The 25,268-nt window shown below is 41.7% G+C and overlaps 1 pseudogene; it reads right to left on the minus strand.

Moving 5' to 3' along the window:
* The window catches only part of LOC115113250 (tetratricopeptide repeat protein 27-like), a 151,478-nt pseudogene extending 127,683 nt beyond the window's left edge, over nt 1-23,795 (minus strand).
* Between the last annotated feature and the right edge of the window lie 1,473 nt (nt 23,796-25,268).

Here is a 25,268-nt window from a genome sequence, read left to right on the forward strand (position 1 = left end):
ATTGAAAGATGAAAGAAAAATATCATTCTCTACTATTATTCTGACATTTCACATTCTTAAAATAAAGTGATCCTAACTGACCTAAAACAGGGAATTTTTACTAGGATTAAATGTCATGAATTGTGAAAAACTGAGTTTAAATGTATTTGGGTAAGCTGTATGTAAACTTCCGACTTCAAATGTATCTGGAGAATTTCTCCTGTGTGTGTATGTATGTATATATATAGATATATATATATAGATATATATATATATATATATATATAGTTGTGTCTTTGACATTACATTTTATACTTATTTTATCAAATCAATTCTATAATTATTATTACGTGATTAAACTAATCATGTAAATGTAATTAACTAGGACGTCGGGGGCACCAAGGAAAATATTTAATATCTGATCAATTAGTCTTCTAATTAAATAATTATTCTTTACCTCACATTAGTCTCATTCCAAACGTCGTAAAACGTTGGTTATCTGCACGAACCCAGCCTTTACTATGAGTCATCCATACATCAATTGTCTTAATCATTTATTTACTAACTAACTACAGAAATGCATAAACAAACAATAGATATAGTTACAAGGAAATGATAGGGGAGGTTCCCTAGTGGGCGAAGCCGATATGACGGTTTGGCGGACAAAGGGAAGTGGGTGTGGACTGAGAAGGGCGGGAAAGACAAAAATGAGTCACTACACAGTTGATAATTATATTAATATAAATGCGAATCCTTTGCACATGAATGCTCACTCGTTCGGGAATAATTGCAATTAATATATATTTACGCTCAGTATGTCGTTGTGATCTCTGTTGGAATTGTCCGTCTTTCTGTTGGAAAGTTCATCCAAGCGTCTCACTGATTCCCTGGAGTATTTCGTAGTTAGAATGGATACTTCAGAGTACCAAATCAAATCAAAGTTTATTTGTCACGTGCGCCAAATACAACAGGTGTAGATCTTACAGTGAACTGCTTACTTACAGGCTCTAACCAATAGTGGGGAGAAAAAAAGTGTGTGTGTGTAGGTAAGTAAAGAAATAAAACAGTAAAAAGACATTTGAAAATAAGAGTAGCAAGGCTATATACAGACACTGGTTAGTCAGGCTTATTGAGGTAGTATGGTTAAAGTGACTATGCATATATGCTGAACAGAGAGTAGCAGTAGCGTAAAAAGAGGGGTTGGCGGGTGGTGGGACACAATGCAGATAGCCCGGTTAGCCAATGTGAGGGAGCACTGGTTGGTCGGGCCAATTGAGATAGTATGTACATGAATGTATAGTTAAAGTGACTATGCATATATGATAAACAGAGAGAAGCAGCAGCGTAAAATATGGGTTGGGGGGGCACACAATGCAAATAGTCCGGGTTACCTGTTCAGTAGTCTTATGGCTTGGGGGTAAAAACTGTTGAGAAGCCTTTTTGTCATTGACTTGGCACTCTGGTACCGCTTGCCATGCGGTAGTAGAGAGAACAGTCTATGACTGGGGTGGCTGGGGTCTTTGACAATTTTCAGGGCCTTCCTCTGACACCGCCTGGTGTAGAGGTCCTGGATGGCAGGAAACTTTGCCCCAGTGATGTACTGGGCCATACGCACTACCCTCTAAAGTGCCTTGCGGTCAGAGGCCGAGCAATTGCCGAACCAGGCATTCAGAAATGTTCTTATAGAATAGATGTTTCGGCGGTTGTCGGTCCTCGCATCTCAGGTTCACATAATTCCTAGCTTCAGACTATCAATTAGTATCAAAGACTTGCTCTTATTCTGTCGGGATCGATAGTCTCAGAGTTGAACCATTTTCACCCGTGTAGCCAATGCTCCACGTGGTATGGTTAGGAATTCAACAACCATTATAACCTTAGCTTATACTGAGGTTTTTGTGGTCTCTACTCAACCTTCGCCCACTCAGCTGACCGAAGTAGGCGTGGTCTCAAGAGGATTTCTTCAGGTGGGGTTTTTATTCCTAACAGTAGAAAAGGGCTGTCCCATGAGCCAGATCATGTCGGTGCTCATGGAGGCGTGCCAATGACTTAGTTAAAAAGGGAATACAATTCTCTGACATTAACAGTTTAAAAATCACATTACATAATTTCACAAATAGTTTAATCTTTACTCATTCATTTTATACAATAATTAGACGCAAACCTCATAACGGGGGCTCCTGTATAAACAGAGTTATGGTAATGTGGCTGTATTGTCTCTCATGAGGTCACAAACATGAAACAAAACGGACCAGGTCGTAGCTGTCGTTTCCACCGACCGTTCACACATTCTCCAAAACAAGGATATTGAATTTACGACTTGGGATAATAGAACCTGGGTGTTGGAGGGAGAGGGTGAAGCCACTCACAATATCCAAAGAGGGCCACGTCATGACTAATATATATCACACACACTTCAAGTTTAGACAATTTAGATCTAGGTATAATTTCACAAGCTCCGAATTCAGCTAACACAAAGCAGTTGAATTGTTATGAACACAACCTTCTGTTCATCTCCAACTGTTTGAACAGCATGCTAGCCTGTCCACTTTGTTCATATGTTGAAATCAAGTTGCCTACCTTATTTCTCAATGAAAACCAGTTGCCAATTCCTTATATAATTAATGTAAAACTGCATTGTTGCTTAAGGGCTAGTAAGTAAGCATTTCACTGTAAGGCCAGAACGAACACCTGTTGTATTTGGCGCATGTGAAAAATACAATTTTCTTTGAAACTTGAATTGTTTCATGCTTATTGCACATTTACAAAAACAGTCATTCATCCAAACAGCTAGCATAAATCTCTATTTGACTAAAATGCTGCTAGCAATACGTGGTACCGTAACGCGTGCGCAACAAACTGAGCATTAATATTTCAGAATGAATGTTCATGAGTACAATCGTGGCAAAAAGTTTTCCGAAGGACACAAATTAGAGGTCGACCGATTATGATTTTTCAACGTCAATACCGATATCGATTAATGGAGGATCAAAGAAAGCAGATACCAATTAAATCGGACGATTTTTATTCATTTGTAATAATGACAATTACAATACTGAATGAACACTTATTTTGACTTAATATAATAGATCAATAAAATCAATTTAGCCTCAAATAAATAATGAAGCATGTTCAATTTGGTTTAAATAATGCAAAAACAAAGTGTTGGAGAAGAAAGTAAAAGTGCAATATGTGCTATGAAAGAAAGCTAACGCTTAAGTTCATTGCTCAGAACATGAGAAGATATGAAAGCTGGTGGTTCCTTTAAACATGAGTCTTCAATATTCCCAGGTAAGAAGTTTAAGTTGTAGTTATTATAGGACTATTTCTCTCTATACCATTTGAATTTCATTAAACTTTGACTACTGGATGTTCTTATAGGCACTTTAGTATTGCCAGTGTAACAGTATAGCAGCTTCCACCCCTCTCCTCGCTCCTACCTGGGCTCGAACCAGGAACACATCGACAACAGCCACCGTCGAAGCATCGTTACCAATCGCTTCACAAAAGCCGTGTTTGAATGAATGCTTACGAGCCTGCTGGTGCCTACCATCGCTCAGTCAAATCGTAGACTTAATTATAACACAGAAATACAAGACGTTTATTCTTTCAGTGAAACACGGAACCGCTACGTATTTTATCTAACGGGTGGCATCCATAAGTCTAAATATTGCTTTTACATTGCACAACCTTCAATGTTATGTCTTAATTACGTAAAATTCTGGCAAATTAGTCAGCCCAAACGGTTGCATATACACTGACTCTGCGTGCAATGAACGCAAGAGAAGTGACACAATTTCACCCGGTTAATATTGCCTGCTAAACTAGATTTCTTTTAGCTAAATATGCAGGTTTAAAAATATATACTTCTGTGTATTGATTTTAAGAAAAGGCATTGATGTTTATGGTTAGGTACACATTGGAGCAAGGACCGTCGTTTTTCGCGAATACGCACCGCATCGATTAGAACTAGTAATATCAACAACCATGTGTAGTTAACTAGTGATTATGATTGATTGATTTTTATAAGTTAAGTTTAATGCTAGCTAGCAACTTACCTTGGCTTACTGCATTCGCGTAACAGGCAGGCTCCTCGTGGAGTGCAATGAGAGGCAGGTGGTTAGAGCGTTGGACTAGTTAACTGTAAGGTAGCAAGATACCCGAGCTGACAAGGTAAAAAAAATATGTCGTTCTGCCCCTGAACAAAGCAGTTAACCCACCGTTCCTAGGCCGTCATTGAAAATAAGAATGCGTTCTTAACCGACTTGCCTAGTTAAATGAAGATTAAAGGCGTAAAAAATAAATATATAAAAAAAATGTATGTATTCATTTTTATTTTTAAAATCAGCCAAATCGGTGTCCAAAAATAATAATTTCCGATGGCTATGAAAACTTTTAAAATCGGCCCTAATTAAATCGGCAATTCCGATTAATCGGTCGACCTATAATACAAATATTAATTTACACAAAGTTTGCTGCTTCAGTGTCTTTAGATATTTTTGTCAGTACTGTGGTGTGGCCAGTATGGAATACTGAAGTATAAATACAAGCATTTCATAAGTGTCAAAGGCTTTTATTGACAATTACATTAAGTTGATGCAAAGAGTCCCCAAATTAATGTAATTGGTTCAGAGTTTGTTTTGATATTTTATTATTCATTTATTTTCACCCCCTTTTTCTCCCCAATATCGTGGTATCCAATTGTTAGTAGTTACGGTCTTGTCTCATCGCTGCAACTCCCGTTCGGACTCGGGAGAGGCGAAGGTCGAGAGCCATGCTTCCTCCGAAACACAACCCAACCAAGCCGCACTGCTTCTGAACACAGTGCGCATCCAACCCAGAAGCCAGCCGCACCAATGTGTCAGAGGAAACGCCATACACCTCGCAATCTGGTCCGCGTGCATGGGCCTCCCGGTCGCGGCCGGCTGTGACATAACCTGAGCTCGAACCCAGAGTCTCTGGTGGCATAGTTTGACCTTAGACCACCACATAGCATGCCTTAGACCACTGCGCCACCCGGGAGGCCCTTGTTTTGATATTTTAACCTGCGTGTCGTGATCGCGTTTGGTGTCGGGGGACAAAATACATTTCTGCACGATGGCCGGTTTGGGTTCCATGTAACAGTGCAGAAACTTCAGGAACCAACTTGTTGGAAAGGTGGCATTCTATGACAGTGCCATGTTGAAAGTCACTGAGCTCTTCAGTAAGGACATTATATTGCCAATGTTTGTCTATGGAGAATTCATGGCTGTGTGCTCGATTTTATACACCTGTCAGCAACGGGTGTGGCTGAAATAGCCAAATCCACTCATTTGAAGGGGTGTCCACATACTTTGTATATATAGTGTAGCAACAGTACAGACGAATGATACCGACGAACCTGCCGTTTCTACTTGTAAAATCACGCAATGCAACTTGACTTGAGCAAATCAGAACCGAGTAGAAAGGGAAAAACACCAGCAGCCTTCCTGTTGTAAGGGCCTTGGCTGGCAAATTCTCCCAGTCAAACTGTTTCCTTCTGATTCATAACTGGGCTGGGTTTCAGTGGGGAGAACAAAAACGTTAGCAGTTTGAGGAAGGGATGTCATCTTGAAGTTGTGTTGCCTAGTTAAATAAAAGTAAATACATTTAGAGCAGAGGATGCGTCAATGCTGACATGAGCCCTGTTGCTGTGAAATGCTTTTCTATTTCTGTGGCCCAGCAAGTCATACTCCAAATCTCCTTAAACTGATTAAGAGCAGCAAGAGAAATAATAAATTGCTCATATATTGGGGCCTGAATCTAATCGCGCATACATGCTGATGGGGAAATAACAGAATGGCAGACTCAGTATAAAAGTTTTATCTCTCAGCTCGGTGGGTGCTTCCAGTCTCAACCAATGAAAAATGTCAACATTATGGCTCGAACTGACCGATCTCACTACCGTGACTGTAAAATGTTAACATTCTCTAGAATGTCTCAAGTTTGTGTCAGTCATCAATATCATGATAATGCAGGTAATCAGTCATATCACAACTACATAATCATCTAGATAAAACGGGATTAAAATTGCTACTCAAGTAAAGAGTTTGATGCATTACAGCACTGTGTCAATGGACAAAAGGCTTACAGCCTGGTAAAGGTAACAAACAGCTTGTTATACATCATTTGGGTTTTATCTGATGGGGATATTTTTAACCATCACACATTATCAAGTTCTTTACGTACTTTTCTGCTGTCCTGCACAACCTGTTGGTTATCTTTTCTAGTAAGTCTTCATTGGGAGTCCTGTGTAGTGGTGGTCCAGAGATAAAAGAGAATAGAATGTGCTTACTGCCGAGGTTTCCTTAAGTGGACTCCTTTTAGTTTTAAGACCATCAGGAAAATGTACCTGTCTGTCCTCACCCACCCAGCACTACTGGACCGCTGCAAATGAAATAGTCTCATTTAGAGGAGCAATCTCCACTTTAGCCTGAGCCTGCCTACACAGCAACACAGACGTTATGATCCCATCCATCCCCTGACACGATTTGCCTACACACACACACACACACACACACACACAAAGACAAGTGCTCACACAAACAGTGAGGCAGAGACAAACATTTTGTAGATTATGTGCTGACATCAAAGCTCCACATCAACCTGCGAAGAACACTGGGGCTCCTCCGCCTCAAAACCACCGCTGACATCAGCCCTCTTCAAAGATAAGGACTTAATTGGAAACGGCAGCTGCATTATTTCTTCTCAACTCTTCAGCGTGTTTATACTGACGCTCAAGTACCTCACGGACGTCCCACTCAAGGCCACCATGACGTAGATGGCCAAAGTGAGAAATTATATTTTCACCTAGCAGTTTAAAGCCTCGTTAGAAGAGGTTAATGCCATATGACACTGGATTGCAAACATGCATGAGTAGAAGCAACTTAGGTCATACACGCATACCTTTTTTTGTATGGTTGGTCCCGGGAATCAAACCTACTATACCACACTGGGCAACAGTGGACCAGACTGGGCTACAGAGGACCACCATATAGGAGTTAGTGAGTGTGTGGGGGAGTATTTAAGTGGAACAACAAACATGCAAGTGAATATGAGAGAGTGCGCTTTTGTACAAACAGCACAATACATAGATGGGGTCACTCAAAGTACAACTAAATAAATAAAACTACTGTACTAGTGCCTGAACCACCTGCACACACATGACAACCCACTAAGAACCAGCATACAATGGTGGAGTTAAGTGCTGATCCAGCGATAAAAATGTCCAACTCTCTCTCTTTTTCAGCTCTCTGACCAAAACATAAAGTGGCAGGGAAAATAACAGCTCAAAGCTTGGTAAGGGTTTCTCTCCTCTCTGTTACCCCCCCCCCTCTCTCTTTGCATGGCCAAAGGTAGTGAACCATGTAAAAAAAAAAAAAAAAAAGTAAATTTGCATGTCAGGGAGGATATCTGCATTCTCATTTGCGATGCACGAAGCCAGCTAACTGCCTCTGTCTCCATATGGTGCTCTGTATGCTTCCCTGAATCAATATTCCTAGTAAAAGAAATCTGCGCCTGAGTGGCGCAGGAGTCTAAGGCACTGCATCGCAGTGCTAGCTGTGCCACCAGAGATTCTTGGTTTGAGTCTAGGCTCTGTCGCAGCCGGCCGCGACCGGGAGGCCCATGGGGCGGCGCACAATTGGCCCAGCGTCGTCCGGGTTAGGGAGGGTTTGGCCGACAGGGCTTTCCTTGTCTCATTGCGCACTAGCAACTCCTGTGGCGGGCCGGGCGCAGCGCACGCTGACCAGGTGCACTGTGTTTCCTCCGACACATTGGTGCGGCTGGCTTCCGGGTTGGATGGGCATTGTGTCAAGAAGCAGTGCGGCTTGGTTGGGTTGTGTTTTGAAAAAGGGGTAAAAAAATATATTTAAAAAATATTCCTAGTAAATACATACAGGCAAACACAAAACTCGAACTGGACAAATATTTTTTTCTTTAATGAGTGACGCCAAGGATATAATGTTGCTCCCGGACCAGGCCCAAACCCCCGTCATTCGCATTTGGAAAAGACGGTGGCGCAAATCTGGGTGACCTGTGAGAGTTCGTCGGCGAGTGGGTAACCCACCTCCACCATCCACTCTATTGGCCAACGTGCAATCACTGGAGAATAAACTGGATGAGCTCTGTTCGAGACTATCCTACCAGGGGACATTATAAACAGCAATATCTTATGTTTCACCGAGTCGTGGCTGAACGACGACACTGATAATATACAGTTGGCTGGGTTTTCCGTGCGTAGGAAGAGAACAGCTATGTCCGCTAAGACGAAGGGTGGTGGTGTATGTATTTGTCAACAGCTGGTGCGCAATGTCTAATATTAAGGAAGATTCGAGGTATTGCTCGACTGAGTTAGAGTACCTCAATAAGCTGTAGACCACACTACCTATATTTTTCGTAGCAGTCTATTTACCCACACCACAAACCGATGCTGGCACTAAGACCCCACTCAACAAGCTGTTTAAGGCCATAAGCAAACAAGAAAATGCTCATCCAGAAGCGGTGCTCCTAGTGGCCGGAGACTTTAATGCAGGCAAACTTAAATCCGTTTTACCTCATTTCTACCAGCATGTCACATGTGCAACCACAGGGAGGGGTAAATAAAACAACTCTAGACCACCTTCACTCCACACACAGAAAAGCGTACAAAGCTCCCTCTCACCCTCATCCAATGATATTAAGGAGAATACCACATCAGACACCGGCTTCATCAATAAGTGCATCGACGACATCGCCCCCACAGTGACCGTACATGCATATCCCAAACAGAAGCCATGGATTTCAGAGAGCTGCCACTTTCAAGGAGCAGGACACTAATGCGGACGCTTATAAGAAATCCCACTATGCCCTCCGACGAACCATCAAACTTGCAAAGCGTCAATACAGGACTAAGATTGAATCCTTCTACACTGGCTCTGACGCTCGTCGGATGTGGCAGGGCTTGCAAACTATAACAGACTACAAAGAGAAATGCAGCCGCGAGCTGCCCAGTGACACGAGCCTACCAGACGGGCGAAATGCATTTTATGCTCACTTCGAGGCAAGCAACACTTCAGCCTGCATGACAGCACCAGCTGTTCCAGGCGACTGTGTGATCACGCTCTCTGTAGCTGATGTGAGCAAGACCTTTAAACAGGTCAACATTCACAAAGCCGCAGGACCAGACGGATTACCAGGACGTGCACTCCGAGCATGTGTGGACCAACTGACATTTTCAATCTCTCCCTGACCGAGTCTGTAATAGATACATATTTCAAGTGGAGCACCATAGTCGCTGTGCCGAGGAAAGCAAAGGTAACCTGCCTAAATGACTACCGCCCTGTAGCGCTCACATCGGTAGCAATGAAGTGCTTTGAAAGGATGGTCGTGGCTCATATAAACAGCATCCAATTTTCATACCGCCCCAACAGATCACGCAACCGCAATCACACAGCCCTTTACAGAGGGATGGAGGTGGCAGCGGACAGTGTGCCCTTGAGTTAAAAACAGTTAGCTGTTGAACTCCCAGATGTTCGCAGAAGGTGGTTGTAATTAATTAATTCATTTCTCTCATTAGCATTTTAAAGGCTGAATGGTAGGGGGATGAGGTCCCAAGCAGAGTATGGCGGTACACGCTCGTGTCTCAACTGTAATAGTAGGATCACTAGAATGGAGCTTATCAGCAAACTACACATTGCAGCATGTAGTAATTTGTAGGTATCAGTAATACTAAAATAGCCTCTGTTATAGCATGATCTTAGGATGTTGTGGTGAACTTCTGAAACTCAAAGGCAGCCAATACGCAGTTACATAAATAATATTTAGCCATTACGGCTCTAAAATATACATATATATATATACACACAGTACCAGTCAAAAGTTAGTACACACATACTTATTCAAGGGTTTTACTTTATTTTGTACAGTAATAGTGAAAACATCAAAACTATGAAATAACACATATGGAATCATGTAGCAAACAATGTCACCAGCAAAGCACCCCCACACCATCACACCACACCCTCTAATGCTTCACGGTGTGATTTTTTTTATTATTATTTTTTTTTTTACCTTTATTTTACTAGGAAAGTCAGTTAATTAAGAACAAATTCTTATTTTCAATGACGGCCTAGGAACAGTGGGTTAACTGCCTGTTCAGGGGCAGAACGACAGATTTGTATTTTGTCAGCTCGGGGATTCGAACTTGCAACCAAAATACACATGCAGAGATTTGTTCACCTACTCTGCATTTCACAAAGACACGGTGGTTGGAACCAAAAATCTACAATTTGGACTCCAGACCAAAGGACAGATTTCCACAATGTCCATTGCTCGTGTTTCTTAGCCAAAGCAGGTCTCTACTTACTGGTGTCCTTTAGTAGTGGTTTCTTTGCAGCAATTCAACCATGAAGGCCTGTTTCACAGTCTCCTCTGAACAGTTGATGCTGAGATGCGTCTGTTACTTGAACTCTGTGAAGCATTTATTTGGGCTGCAATTTCTGAGGCTAATGAACTTATCCTCTGCAGCAGAGGTGACTCTGGGTCCTGTGGTGGTCCTCATGAGAGCCAGTTTCATCATAGCGCTTGATGGTTTTTGCGACTGTACGTTCAAAGTTCTTGAAATTTCCCCAATTGACAGACCTTCATGTCTTAAAGTAATGATGGACTGTTGTTTCTCTTTGCTTATTTCAGCGCTTCTTGACATAATATGGACTTGGTCTTTTACCAATAGGGCTATCTTCTGTATACCACCCCTACCTTATCACTAAATTCTACAATGTAGAAAATAGTAGAAATTTAAAATAAAAAAAACTTTGAATGATTAAGTGTTTCCAAACTTTTGACTGGTATTGTATATATTTTTGGGGGGAAGGAGGATGATTATGTCTTACCTGAAGGCTGTCCAGCTTGATAGCACAGTTGACCAGTTTGATGTTGGCTAGCAGCAGGAAGGGGTTCCACACCAGTCTGTACACAGACTCTCCATCCAGTAGAAAACTGCCGAGCAGGACTGAGGTCAGGGCCCCAGGCTGGGAAGTAAAGAGATATGACAGAGGGGACCAAGACTGGCATAAGGTTGAGGAAAAGATCAAGGATATGTTGTGGCTCTGCTGCCCTGTCCCCTGAAGTGATGCCTGAAATGGCAGCTCTATGTAGGTATGAAGGGAAAGGAGATATGAATATTTTAATAAACTAGGCTACAAGTGAAGATTTCCTACGCTGAATAACTTTTTTTTGTTTGATAAATCATTAATAATCTGCCCCCACACTCAAAAGTAATTACATTAAGGGGAGAACATGGTTATATTCAATAAAATTCACAAGTTGATTTAAAACCTGTTTAACCCTTTTTAATGGTTGTCTTAAAGTATTTGTCCAAAATCGTGCGACAAAACATTTTACTGTCCTTGCATTTATGGCAGTGTAAGTTGTCGTTATACATTATCATACATTGGACAGTATTTTTGTATAGAGATCTCAGAAATTCATTTTAACTACTGAACATTTGGTGAGAATGGTAGGCTTTGTTCCTTTGGTCCCAGCTCTCTGCAGGTCATTCACTAGGTCCCCCCGTGTGGTTCTGGGATTTTTGCTCACCGTTCTTGTGATCATTTGGGACCCCACGTGGGAGATCTTGCGTGGAGCCCCAGATCGAGGGAGATTATCAATGGTCTTGTATGCCTTCCATTTCCTAATAATTACTCCCACAGTTGATTTCTTCAAACCAAGCTGCTTACCTATTGCAGATTCAGTCTTCCCAGCCTGGTGCAGGTCTACAATTTTGTTTCTGGTGTCCTTTGACAGCTCTTTGGTCTTGGCCATAGTGGAGTTTGGAGTGTGACTGTTTGAGGTTGTGGACAGGTGTTTTTTATACTGATAACAAGTTCAAACAGGTGCCATTAATACAGGTAACGAGTGGAGGACAGAGGAGCCTCTTAAAGAAGAAGTTACAGGTCTGTGAGAGCCAAAAATCTTGCTTGTTTGTAGGTGACCAAATACTTATTTTCCACCATAATTTGCAAATAAATTCATTGAAAATGCTACAATGTGATTTTCTGGATTTATTTCTCTCATTTTGTCTGTAATAGTTGAAGTGTACCTATGTTGAAAATTACAGGCCTCATCTTTTTAAGTGGGAGAACTTGCACAATTGGTGGCTGACTAAATACTTTTTTGCCCCACTGTATATTCTAAATGATTTCAATGGGTTCTTCTCCACTGGGATGTGATTCTGACAGTGTGATGAATGGTGAGGACCGAGGGAGACAGGCCCTAGTAATTAACCTCGTCTTGTGTCCCAATAATGCAGGGGTGGGGCTGGGCGGTATATCGTATTTGACTATATACCGGTATTTTTGCACAGTCTGTTTGGGTTTTTACTTTACCCTCTATAGAGGTATTTTAATGTTTGGTATGTTAAATGTGATAGGTTGAACTTGAATTGAACAGTATAAAACTAAAATCATTTCCATCAATTTCTGCATTTTCTGCACTCATTTGAGATCATTTCCACACTGCCACGATATAGGCAAAAATACTAGGCCTTATTTTTTAACCAAAAGTTGCAATTTAGATCAAAACACTTGGGTGAACATAGGGCTGTAACTGTACCTCAGTGAGTGAGGATAGCAGGGCCTGGGCCAGCAGGTAAGGGACATGGATGGTGACAGGGGGACCCGTCCAGTTACTCTGACCAAGAGGTGAAGGCTGGCGACCGCCTGGGCCAACAGAGCAATCTCCCTGAGAGAGAGAGAAGAAAAAGAAAGTCACAATGAGTAGGAATAGGAAAAGATAGGAGCTAAAAGAAAAAGAACAGAAAACAGAAGAAAAACAATGGAGGGAAAGTACAGGACACAGAACTACTAGACAATAGAAAAACACAGAAACAAAACAGAAGAGATAAGGAGCAATAGAAAAGCGAGGGGACAAAATAAATGGAGAGCTCAGAGAATTGTCAAATGAGGCTTCCCAAAAGAGAGAGCACAAGCTCAGTACAGAGATGAAAGAGATAATTCATACTGAACCAAAATATAAAAGCGCAACATGTAAAGTGTTGGTCCCATGTTTCATGAGCAGAAATAAAAGATCCCAGAAATGTTCCATATGCGCAAAAAAAATTATTTCTCTAAAAAAATTTTTGTTTACATCAGTTAGTGAGCATTTACCTTTAGCCAAGATAATCCATCCACCTGGCAGGTGTGGCATATTGAGGAGCTGCCACAGATATTTTCAAGTTGAGGGAGCGTGCAATTGTCATGCTGACTGCAGGAATGGCCACCAGAGCTGTTGCTAGTAAATGTAATGTTATTTTCTCTACCATAAACCTCCAACGTCGTTTTAGAGAATTTAGCAGTACGTCCAACCGGCCTCACAACCGCAGACTACGTGTAACCACACCAGCCCAGGACCTCCACATCCGGCATCTTCAACGGTGGGATCGTCTGAGTGGGATGCTGAGGAGTATTTCTGTCTGTAATAAATCCCTTTTGTGGGAAAAAAAGAAGTCAATTCTGATTTGCTGGGCCTGGCCCTCCAGTGGGTGGGTCTATGCCCTGCCAGGGGCCTAATTAGCTTATTTAAATTGACTGATTTCCTTATAAACTTTTAAAATTGTTGCATTTCTATATTTATTCATTATTTTAGCAGGTGCTCTAATACAGAGTGACTTACAGGAGCAATTAGGTTGTCTTGCTCAAGGGCACATCGTCAGATTATTTTACCTAGTTGGCTTGGAGATTCAAACCAGCGACCTTTCGGTTACTGGCCCAACGCTCTTATCCACTAGGCTACCTGCCGCTTAACGAAACGAGTAAAGATACGCCCATTTGATTTCCACACCGCGAGTCAGGCCGCCAGCCTTCCAAAGTGGATATGGCCAGCTGCTCCAATCCTCACAGCAGGACCCATTCAATAAGATGTCTGGTGTAACCAGGCACAGGTTGGAGGCAAAGAGGAACAAGAACAACACTGCTTCCCATCTACCTCAGGGCAATTAAAGCCATGCATACATACTGTACACACAGGCTCCTCTGACACATGTAGTTGACTACAATCGTTGTAAGACAAATGGGAGAGCGATAGAGGATTGAAAGCTTCTATACGGAGTGTAGCGACGCTTGCTGTAATACCCATTCTTCCACAGGCATCCCCATGGGAGAGAAGGAGATGTGAAGCTGTCCTTATTAAAAATGTATAATTCATGGCAGCAGGAAGCTCCACTCGGCACCATTCAGCGAGAAGCATCAGCCCATGCCTGGTAATTCCCATACCCCTTCACTCAATATATATATATTTTTTAAGTCACTGTACTGGCACAACGTTCCTGCCGTCAAGAACTTAACTGTGGTGGGCATCCATTTTGAGGCGTCACCTGGCAGCACAGCTTGGCCTAAACTCAGGTCTAAATCATGGGATGAGGTATTGTTTTCAAGATGAAGTCACGGATAGATTTATTCATTCATAGTGATGTACACTTAAAAAATAAATATGTGGGCTTGCGTTGAAAGGATAGTAAATCTTGTTTAAAATAAAAACACTAAATGCAGTGGTCACCAACTCTGGTCCTGGGGAGCTACAGGGTGTGCAGGCTTTTACCCCAACACTAAAACACTTGATTCAATGAATTAAGTAACAATAACATTGAATAAGGCATCAGCATGAAATCCCTACCCAGATATTGTTTCTAACCGTCCGCCTTGTCCTCCTCTGTGCTGTCATCGAGGTAGGCCAGGACCCGTCTCTTCAGGTAGGCATCAATGGCATCTCCATCGCTGCAGTCTCCTCCACCCAGCAGGTCCAGGACCTGAGGGCTCAGCAGCACCGCCTCAAAGTCCCCTTCAAACGGACTGCAGCACGGGACCCACCTCTGGAAAAGGAATAAGCAGTGAGACACAAGAAGCTGACAAAGTAACATCTTCAGAGATGTGTTTTCTGTGTGTGCGCATCTGTGATAATGGGTGGATCAAATATGATAGACCATGTAAAAAGTCATTAGTTCTTCTGACACCATCACAATTTTGCTATTGTGTGTCCATTGTTTTTACTTATTTTAATGACACACACACACACACACACACACACACATATATACACTGCTCAAAAAAATTAAGGAAACACTTAAACAACACAATGTAACTCCAAGTCAATCACACTTCTGTGAAATCAAACTGTCCACTTAGGGAGCAACACTGATTGACAATACATTTCACATGCTGTTGTGCAAATGGAATAGACAACAGGTGGAAATTGTAGGCAATTAGCAAGACACCCCCAATAAAGGAGTGGTTCTGCAGGTGGGGACCACAGACCACTTCTCAGTTCCTATGCTTCCTGGCTGATGTTTTGGTCACTTTTGAATGCTGGCGGTCCTTTCACTCTAGTGGTAGCATGAGACGGAGTCTACAACCCACACAAGTGGCTCAGGTAGTGCAGCTCATCCAGGATGGCACATCAATGCGAGCTGTGGCAAGAAGGTTTGCTGTGTGTCAGCGTAGTGTCCAGAGCATGGAGGCGCTACCAGGAGACAGGCCAGTACATCAGGAGACGTGGAGAAGGCCGTAGGAGGGCAACAACCCAGCAGCAGGACCGCTACCTCCGCCTTTGTGCAAGGAGGAGCAGGAGGAGCACTGCCAGAGCCCTGCAAAATGACCTCCAGCAGGCCACAAATGTGCATGTGTCTGCTCAAACAGTCAGAAACAGACTCCATGAGGGTGGTATGAGGGCCCGATGTCCACAGGTGGGGGTTGTGCTTACAGCCCAACACCGTGCAGGACATTTTTCATTTGCCAGAGAACACCAACATTGGCAAACTCGCCACTGGTGCCCTGTGCTCTTCACAGATGAAAGCAGGTTCACACTGAGCACATGTGACAGACGTGACAGTCTGGAGACGCCGTGGAGAACGTTCTGCTGCCTGCAACATCCTCCAGCATGACAGGTTTGGCGGTGGGTCAGTCATGGTGTGGGGTTGCATTTCTTTGGGGGGCCGCACATCCCTCCATGTGCTCGCCAGAGGTAGCCTGACTGCCATTAGGTACCGAGATGAGATCCTCAGACCCCTTGTGAGACCATATGCTGGTGCGGTTGGATCTGGGTTCCTCCTAATGCAAGACAATGCTAGACCTCATGTGGCTGGAGTGTCAGCAGTTCCTGCAAGAGGAAGGCATTGATTCTATGGACTGGCCCACCCGTTCCCCAGACCTGAATCCAATTGAGCACATCTGGGACATCATGTCTCGCTCCATCCACCACAGACTGTCCAGGAGTTGGCGGATGCTTTAGTCCAGGTCTGGGAGGAGATCCCTCAGGAGACCATCCGCCACCTCATCAGGAGCATGCCCAGGCGTTGTAGGGAGGTCATACAGGCACGTGGAGGCCACACACACTACTGAGCCTCATTTCGACTTGTTTTAAGGACATTACATCAAAGTTGGATCAGCCTGTAGTGTGGTTTTCCACTTTAATTTTGAGTGTGACTCCAAATCCAGACCTCCATGGGTTGATAAATTTGATTTCCATTGATAATTTTTGTGTGATTTTGTTGTCAGCACATTCAACTATGTAAAGAAAAAAGTATTTAATAAGAATACTTGATTCATTCAGATCTAGGATGTGTTATTTTAGTGTTCCCTTTATTCTTTTGAGCAGTATATATATATATAAATATATATATATATAAATTACAGTGGCCCAGCCAGTCCACAAGGTGGCGCAGCACCTTTCTTACATTATCTGGTGAGAACCCTGGTGGTCCCAGAACCATTACGACACCGGGGTGGAGAAAATGAAGCATCCCGCTGGAACTAGCCAGCAGATTACGAGCCAGCAGATGCAATCGTGTATACATTAAGACAGTGGTTCCCAAACTGTGGGGCAAGACCTGTGGGGGGGGGGGGGGGCACGAGGGGTCGGCATGGGGGGCGCGTAGGTCCGGCTTTGAACTTACTCTTAAAAGTTGTAATAGAATGCACAAGCGGCAATATTGAAATTAAGTAGTGCATCATCAGTTCCTCTTGTCATGTTAGTCATTACATACCTTAGAGAGCTATTATAACTTGGGATAATTTATCTGGAAATTTCTGACATGTCTGCTACCTAGATTTGCCCATACATACGGTTGTAATTATTTTTTTATTCAAATATCACATGAACACACAGGCATGGCAAAATATATAGAATTACAAAAATGTATTTGTACCCAATGTTTTCAGAACTTTTAGTTCCATGACTGATCAAAACTTGATTTCTAATGGCTCCCTCTTGTCTGTCTGCAGCAGACATATGGTGAGCAATAATTAGAACATTGAATCACAAAAATAACAGCACACATATAGAATCATGAAAATCGCAATACATATCGTATCAGCACCTAAGTATCGTAAAGGTCCCTGACAATTCCCAGCCCTGCTAGTTAGCAGTAGCCATTACAGAACTGCACATTGTTTTGAACAACAAAGGAGCTGATTGGCTGGCACGGCCATTCCAAAATGGCTACTGCTAGCTGGCTAGCATGAGGACAAATAGGAATCTGCTGGCTACGCTGCACCATACACTCTGCTTTGCTCCACAACATACCCACTCTCATTCTGTTTCTCACAGATCATTAGTGCAAAACTTCAGTTAATATCCCGAGCGTTTATTGGCTTAAATCACTCAACACAACAGGTTCTTATTAGACAGGCTTCTAGTCGAGCCTGGTGTCTATTTCCTTAAAGCGCACATCTTTTCTTCGTTTGCAAAGTTCATTGTTTCATTCCAGCGTTCACCTCCAGAATGTTTATACATTTCTTCATTTCCTGCAATAATGTGTTATTTACACAATGTCACGTTTGTCTCATTATGACTCTATATTTAAAAACAACCCTTGCCTTAAATGTCTAAGAAAATTGAGGAGAGAGGAAACCACAACTTAATTAGGTCTATAAATCAATACACTAACTGTTAAATGTGACTGGCTTTATAAAATCATATATATACACACACAGAAATAAGACAGACGAATTCCGTTGCCTGTTTGAGTGTTTGTTTAATATCCTACTGATTCTGTGAGCTCTAAGCCTCACGCAACCACATGTAAGATAAACAATGTAACAAATTCAGTGTTTTTCATCTGTACTAAAAGATTTATACTTTGGTGCTTTAGACCAGCCTCTCTGGTATGAATGAATGAAATTGTATTTTTGTGTCAAGTTGCCAGTTGGCAACCCATTCCTTAATGGGATTAATTGATACATAAACAAACGTTACAATAATTCACTGTGATAATTCAGTGATAATTCTTCCGGTGTTCTCCAGGGCAGAGCGCGTCACAAAGAGTGAAAAAAAAGAAGATACAAATCAATATATCACAGTAAATAAGGTTATCCACACAATATTTATATCCCAGGAGCAGTAAAAAATAAAATAAAATAAAAACACACTACCAGTCAAAAGTTAGGACACACCTACTCATTCAAGGGTTTTTCTACATTGTAGAATAATAGTGAAGACATCAAAACTATGAAATAATACATATGGAATCATGTATCCAAAAAAGTAAATAAATATATTTTATATGAGATTGTTCAAAGTAACCACCCTTTGCCTAGATGACAGCTTTGCACACTTTTCATTCTCTCAACCAGCTTCCCTGGAATGCTTTTTCAAAAGTCTTGAAGGAGTTCCCACATATGCTGGCTGCTGTTCCTTCACTCTGCGGTCCAACTCATCCCAAACCATCTCAATTGGGTTGAGGTCGGGTAAATCTGGAGGCCAGGTCATCTGATGCAGCACGCCATCACTTTCCTTCTTGGTCAGATAGCCCTTACACAGCCTGGAGATGTGTTGGGTCATTGTCCTGTTGAAAAACAAATGTCCCACTAAGCGCAAACCAGATGGGATGGCGTATCGCTGCAGAATGCTGTGGTAGCCATGCTGGTTAAGTGTGCCTTGAATTCTAAATAAATCACAGTGTCACCAGCAAAGCACCACCACACCCCACCTCCTCCATGCTTTATGGTGGGAACCACACATGCAGATATCTGTTAATCAACTCCACGTCTCACAAAAGACACAGGAGTTGGAACCAAAAATCTCAAATTTGGACTCATCAGACCAAAGGACAGATTTACACCGGTCTAATGTCCATTGCTCGTGTTTCTTGGCCCAAGCAAATCTCTTCTTCTTATTGGTGTCCTTTAATAGTTGTTTCTTTGAAGCAATTCGACCATGAAGACCTGATTCACACAGTCTCCTCTTAACAGTTGATGTTGAGATGTGCCTGTTACTTGAACTCCGAAGCATTTATTTGGGCTGCAATTTCTGAGGCTGGTAATGAACTTATCCTCTGCAGCAGAGGTAAATCTGGGTCTTCCTTTCCGGTCCTCATGAGAGCCAGTTTCATCATAGCGCTTGATGGTTTTTGTAACTGCACTTGAAGAAACATACAAAGTTCTTGAAATGTTCCAGATTGACTGACCTTCATGTCTTAAAGTAATGATGGACTGGATCAAAATATATATTGATTTAACACTTTTTTGTTTACTACATGATTCCATATATGTTATTTCATAGTTTTGATGTTTTCCCCATTTTTCCACAATGTAGAAAAAAAGTCAAAATAAAAAAAGAAATCCTGGAATGAGAAGATGGGTCAAAACTTTTGACTGGCACTGTATAAGTATATAATATACATACATACCATATATTGGTATTATTTATAATGACAATGACAATTTAGTGTTGTTTACATTGTTCCAATTTGTCTGAAAAAGTATATTTATAATAACCCTCCTTTTTCCTTGAACTCCTTATTGTTATTAGTACTATTATGATCATCATTACAATAATAAGTCATGTAATTCTCATTAGTAGGTTTAGTATAGCAGCCTTGCATAACCAGCATCAAGCTGTAGGTCTAAGAGCGGAATCCTGTTGAGTCTTAATACCGTCACTTACTTAGGCCTATATTTCAATACTTACAGTGCATTTGGAAAGTATTCAGACTCCAAGACTTTTTCCACATTTTGTTACGTTACAGCCTTATTCTAAAACGGATTAAATCGTTTTCCCCCCTCATCAATCTACACACCATAATGATAAAAGCTATAACAGGTTTAGACATTCTTGCTCATTTATAAAAAATATTTAAAAAATAATACCACATTTACATAAGTATTCAGACTCTTTACTGTGAGCAAGCTTTTGGGTGTTGGAAGGGCGTTGCTGAAGGGGGAGGAATTTTGATTGATAAAGATAAGTGTAGCTATGAGGCCAAGGCGTCTCGGCCTGGTATAATTGCATTTAATGCAATTGGTGTGCTACGCTTCAGCTTCTCTCCAGCTTTCATTAGTTCTTTATTTGAACAGGGATGCCTGTGGTGCTCATTAGCATTGATTGCATTGTGCTCACCTGATGGGAGTGAGAAAAGGCCTGAGAGACGGAGAGAGAGAGTAATGGGAAGGAGGAGAGGCTTGGTGTGCAGTAAAATAACTGGTAAACCTGAGCAAACTAAAACATCCCTGCAAGCTGACAGACATGTGCGGCAGGTAGCCTAGTGGTTAAGGGCATAGGGCCAGTAACCGAAAGGTTGCTAGTTCGAATCCCGAGATAAATAACTATAAAAATGAAATAAAAATTAATTAATCAAACACGCAGTATGCGTCCCAAAAATCTCTCCTTTGCTCCTGAAGTGTGCACTTCTTCACAACTGCCAACAAAAATATAATCCATGATGGGTAGTGAACAAGTGCACCAGGATTTTGGGAGAAAGGAGAGATTATTTGGGACAAATGTTTTCAATACACAATGTCATAGTAGAAATCAAGAAAACCAATCATACATTCCTAAGTGTCTTGTCATTTCAATATAAAGCCATGTGTTTTGAGACTGATATTCAATGACAACCTGACATGGACCAAATGCTATTCTATTTCAGATTTGTCAGGGAACAACAGAACAGCAATTATGGAAAACAATTCGACCTCAAAATTAGACAATTCATAAAATTGTTCTCACATTAAGCAGTCCTTAATGTAAGGCAAATCAATATGAATTGCCCAGGGCCTCAATATTCAAGTAACATTTCATCTATTACATTAGCGTAGATTTCGTAACTAGTCAGTGCAACAGCCTCATCTCTCTCCTACAAGCACACACACGGGAACAGGAAGGTAACTAGCTACATTGTGTCATCGGTGTAAACTTGTTGGATTTAAACAACAAAAAACTTGCAGTGTAATGAAACAGGGCTAACGCTTCATTCACAATATATCATTTCAATCCAGTCTGATGTCAAAAATTGCAGAGAAGTTGTCTTAAAATCGCAGCCTAGTTTGCTTTATCCAAATATGACCAAAATATGTCATGTCTATTCCGACAACAGCCCAGACAACCATTACTTAGTTAGTGCTACATCACTTAACACAGCTACTGTGCCATCAGTGACTGGATGATGGGCGAGAATTATATGACTGATTATTGTGCAAAGCCAGTGACCTCGGATTTAGCACAAATGAGCATACATACATACATACATAAAGAAAATAGCCGAGCATACATACATGTCAAGAAAATAGCCGAGCATATAGCCGCAGTGCATGGTGATTGTCCAGAGAGACTTAACGTTTCCCATCACCGGGGCTGGGATGCTTGCCCCACGTGCGTGGCCGCAGCCTCAATGCAGTAAATTGACAAAAGAGTGTTCAGCGAAAGAGCCTGACAGCAATTAACTCACTATTGCTGCCTCTCATATTATTATATAATGTAGCAAGAAAACATTACAGAGACCAAAGCTACTCGTTAGTTTTGCTAGACATCTAGCTCCCGGTAAATTCCGGTGGAAATGTGCAAGTTATCACAGGCTGCTCGCACACTTGTGTTGTGAACAACATTAGCATGAGCAAAAGTAGTGGGATCTCCAGTTGGCCTTCAAAATAAAAGTAAAAGTCCCCCCATTGCAAACGGTAAAAATAGTGGAATCATGCCACAATTGGATTAGTTAATCCTAAACAAGGTTGGAAAATTAAATTAATTAAACAAAATTACAATTATTTAATTGTACACAAAAAAGTTTAAAATGTTGGAAATTGAACTGTGGATGTATTAAGACTTCACATATACATATAATACCTACAAAGCTAATATTTGTGAAAACTCCTCAGTTATGTTCTGTGAGTGCCACTGAGTAGGCTGATAACCCATTTAATGGACCCAAGATCCACAGGTAAGATGTACATTGCAATATGTACAGTAAGGGCTCCCGAGTGGGCAGTGGTCTAAGACACTGCATCTCAGTGCAAGAGGCGTCACTACAGTCCCTGGTTTGAATCCAGGCTGCATCACATCTGGCTGTGATTGGGAGTCCCATAGGGCTGCGCACAATTGGCCCAGCATCATTCGGGTTTGGCCTGGGTAGGCCGTCATTGTAAATAAGAATTTGTTGGTAACACTTGCCAAGTTAAATAAAGGTTAAATAAATAAATAAATACAAATAAAATTGTTCAATGCACATAATAGGCTGAATAGTGTGGTGATTTCCCACAGGTAAAGTCCCTCACTAAAAGCTGCAAAGCTAATATTTGTGTAAACTCCTGAGTAGGCTGGTAAAGATGTACGTACATTGCAATATAATGTAATTCTGAAATCTAATACATGCAGTGCAATTTCAACAGGTTTTTTGTTCGTTTTTTTTTTGTCAAATTTAACTAATTGTCTTGTGGAATTTATATAAAATTCCTACCTTGTTTAGCATTATCTAGTCTAATTGTGGCATGATATCACAATGTTTAACCTTTGCAAGTGTCAATGGGGGACTTTTATTTTGCAGGCTAACCGCCGATTACACTATTGTTGCTGCTTATGTTGTTCACGGCACACTGGTGGCTCACACGAAGGCAGTAGGAGGGTGAGATGTGGCACAGCCTCGGGCGAGCTAGCTACCGATATAACAATATTGTGACAATAACGCAACTAGCTATAGTTGGGTTTAAAAGTAACAGTATGAGTATGATATTAATATTCAGTCAATTGCACGTGCCAAAATTGGACTACTCTGCGGTGTAGTGAGCTACTACTCCATTCTCGGCTCGTGTCAACCGTTAGTTAGATTCTAAGGTGTCTCACACAAATTGACAGCTAGTTGTTTCCAACCTGTGTTGTCATGAACTAACTAACTATTAAGTTTCAAGGAATCAGAACACGTTGCCCAAATATTTAACATTTAAAACATTCCACATTCAAATTACGCTATCACACCATTGACAAACCGACTGACAGTGGCTAACTGCGAGCCATGCATTTCTTCGTCTCCACATTATTTTAGTTAGCTAGTTACTCATTAGCTGAACGTATTAGCCACCAGCGTTATTTGTGACGGTAGCTACAATACTCACAAAACTAGGTAACTACACAAATGTACAATTTAATTTATACTGCTTGTCGAATAAATTATTAATAATCTCACCTGCAGCGCTGAAAACATTCTGCTTCCATTCAGTTGCCTCGCCGCTTGGTTTCAGAAAACCCCGGAGCACGGGAATCTCAGCGTCCCGCAACATCCCCAAATGTGATTTGCAAGCAGTCTTACAATGAAGTCAATACTGTTTCCAACCGGGATCGGCATAATTGTAAATTGACAATATATACCCTTACTGCTGTAATGTAGGTTATTTCAACTCAATGGTAAACATTTGTGTATTTCAACCCATGTACTGTGAGTGACATCAGTGTGCAGCCATGACAGATAGTCATTGCATCATGGGAAACCTAATAAGGAGGGTGCTGGCATTGATACTTTTCTAATATCTCTGGTGCTGGTCGTGCAAGTGACTTGGTGCCTGTGCAAGTGACTTGGTGCCTGTGAAGAACAGCTGCGTGCTCACAGGTTGATGTTTGCGCCACTGCTGCCGCACAGGCTGATGTTTAACCAACTCCGCCCATTCTTTCCCAGCCAATCAAATTAATGCTGCCTCACACGCTGATGAGAGAGTGGTGAGGAGGAGGAGTCTACAATGTCCAGAATGGACTTCGCCATTCATTTTCTGTATTCAGGGTTCACTCAAACAGCGTTTTAAGCTTTGTTTTAATATTTACAATCTCTGCTGATTTCAGGATTGTATATCGATTTGCTCTCCTTAAATTGAAGTTTTCTGATTTATGCCTTTCATCTTTGAATTGTTTGCTCAAACTTTTCGTCACCAGATCCTGATATCAGGGCATAAAAACTACAAATCTGTAAGAATTATCTGGGCGCACATGCGCACTAAGGCTCAAACTAGTTTTCCATGGTTTTCTCTGGCTAAACTACCTGGCTAGGTGAACTATGCTAGTTTCCTCATTGCCAAACTTAATTAAATACTGCACCCTCAACTTCAAAACTCCATATGGTAGTCATACAACCATTTAACTAAGAAATTCGCTGGAAATACAAATTTAACATTATTTATTGTTTTGTTGAACGGAGGATATGTATGCGGAGGATATCGTTGCTACTTAACGCTTTTGAGATCCACCGGCGTCAATGGCGTAGGGTTAGCTGGACGTTTCTGGCTGTTCTTGGAACTGTGGGCAGCCTCTCCCCACTTGGCTCGTTGGGATATGTAGATACACTATATATACAAAAGTATGTGGACACCTCTTCAAATGAGTGGTTTTGGCTATTTCAGCCACCCATTGCTGACAGGTTTATAAAATCGAGCGCACCGCCATGCAATCTCCATAGGGAAACATTGGTAGTAGAATGGCCTTACTGAAGAGCTCTGTAAGGCCATGGTCTAGGGCTGTTTTTCATGGTTCGGGCAAGGCCCCTTAGATCCAGTGAAGGGAAATCTTAACGCTACAGCATACAATGACATTCTAGACAATTCTGTGCTTCCAACTTTGTGGCAACATTTAGGGGAAGGCCCTTTCCTGTTTCAGCACTACAATCCCCCCCCCCCGTGCACAAAACGAGGTCCATACAAATGGTATGATGAGATCGGCGTGGAAGAACTTGACTAGCCTGCACAGACCTGACTTCAACCCCATCATACACCTTTGGTATGAATTGAAAGGACGACTGCAAGCCAGGCCTAATCACCCAACATCAGTGCCTAACCTCACTAATGCTCTTGTGGCTGAATGGAACCAAGATCCCGCAGCTGTTATAGCAGCAAAGGGGGGACCAACTCCATATTAATGCCCATGATTTTGGAATGAGTTGTTTGATGAGCAGGTGTCCACATACTTTTGGTCATGTTGTGTATGTACACAGTCTTGTACACTTAACCTTTTTTAAACAGACTATTGTTTTTGTTGATTAAATCCGACTTTATTAATAT

Source organism: Oncorhynchus nerka, linkage group LG28, assembly GCF_034236695.1.
Source record: "Oncorhynchus nerka isolate Pitt River linkage group LG28, Oner_Uvic_2.0, whole genome shotgun sequence".
NCBI classification, from domain to species: domain Eukaryota; kingdom Metazoa; phylum Chordata; class Actinopteri; order Salmoniformes; family Salmonidae; genus Oncorhynchus; species Oncorhynchus nerka.